The following is a 1,941-nucleotide window of genomic DNA, read 5'->3' on the forward strand; positions in this document are numbered from 1 at the left end:
GAAAGAGCCGTTGGATTCAGATGACCTGACAGCCGCCCTCTCTCCAGGCTTTTTCACCCAATAGCCTACAAATTCCTTTTTCATTTAAGCTAGTTTGGGTTTGGAATTCAGTTACCAACAGTCAAAAGCATCCACTGAAGCACTAAGTAACTAGTCCAAGGACTCAGAGCAAGTAAATAGCCACAGTACAATTGAAAGTCAGGTCTATCTGGCTTAGATGTCCTTGATTTTTCTGATGTATCCTAGTGCTTCCAAGTACCAAATAAATATGAAAAAATTATTTGCATACTGTAAAAGACTGTATTCAAATTTTGATTATTATTTTATTAGAATAATAAATAAGACTAAGAATGCCAAGAAAAAATGCAAAGAGGCCAGTGTTTCCTTTTTATATATGCATTGAGAGTTCTCCCCACTTCTGCTAAAAACATACTCCTCTAGCTTAACAATAATATTAACATAAAGAAAAATACAGTGGAATATATCTGATGTTCAGATCATTTACTGAGATGACTGGTGGTAAATCTGACAGCTGAAGTCAGATTAGGTGACCAGAAATCTGTTCCAGGAAAGGCCATTCGCATTTACACCATCTTGAAAGCATACATGAGTCCAAGTTTTGGACTCATTCCAGGAATATTTTGAACATAGTTATCAGCATTTTCACATAATTGCAATACCATGTAGATGTCTGGACATGGAAAATTTACTTCTTTTTCATGTGAGAACACTGAGGCATAGAGAGGCCACGTGGGGAAGGCAGACCGCTTAAAAAATATCCTTAATGTCAGTAAGTCGTCATCCTTTAAGTGTGTATTTGATTTTTGAAAGCAAGGAAGAATCACTCAGTGTCAAATGTTGTGAATGACCACGGATCTAGCTGATAATATTTGACATTCCAGAAAAGTAACAAGTAATTAGTTTGTGTTTTTGGTATGGCTAAATCTACTGGTAGATTACTCCAAAGATAACTTAAAAGAAAATGTTTTAAGCTACACTAAACAAAGGCAGCAGCATTATTTAGAATAAGTCTAAAACCTCACAAGGGTATACCTAATTTGGAAGTGTATTGCTGATTTTCAAAATATTTGGGGATTTTCTTATCATCATTTCATGATTGATCTCTAGCTTAATTCCACTATGGTCAGAGAAGATACTATAAGTGACTTTAATTCTTTAAAATTTGTTATAGTGCCCTTTATGACCTAACGTACAGTCAATTTTGATAAATACGCCCTTGAAAAGAGTGTGTATTCTGTTGTATTTATGTGGAGTATTCTACGTATGTCACTTAGGTTAGATATGTTAATTGTGTTGTTCAGATCTTCTACATCCTTATTGATACTACTTTCTGCTTCATTCTACCAATTATCAAAAGGTATGTTAAATCTCCTGCTATGATTGTATAATAGATAAGTCAATTTCTCTTTTTAGTTCAGTCAATTTTTGCTTTGTATAATTTGAAGTTATGCTGTTAGCTAAATACAAATTTAGAATTGTTATAGCTTCCTGATGGAATGACCCTTTATCATTTTAACATAATCCTTTGTATTAGTCTGAGTCCAATCAGTGGGTTAAACAGTGACAGCTTAATAAAGTTAACAGACTTAATAAAGTATTCTTACACTCTGATAAGAGTGACTATAAGATATAAGGAAACTCTATATGGTACCCTAGGGCTGCAAGAGTACCCAAGAAAAGACAAACTTGGAAGGAGTTCAGACTTCATTGAAAAAGGAATAGTTCAGGCTTTTGGATCACAGAGAAGTTCACAGGTTTGCCCAGGCCACAGCTGGTCTGCAGTCACTGGATAGGAAGGAAGCAACCCTTCCGAGTATGTGCAGAGGGAGAGGGGCCTTGATGGAAACCCTCTAGTGGAAGCAAATGTTACTATTAATATCATTCTTTTTCATACTATGATCTTCTGTCATATTTGAGATA

This window comes from Lemur catta, chromosome 12 (assembly GCF_020740605.2).
Source record: "Lemur catta isolate mLemCat1 chromosome 12, mLemCat1.pri, whole genome shotgun sequence".
Classification (NCBI taxonomy): Eukaryota; Metazoa; Chordata; class Mammalia; order Primates; family Lemuridae; genus Lemur; species Lemur catta.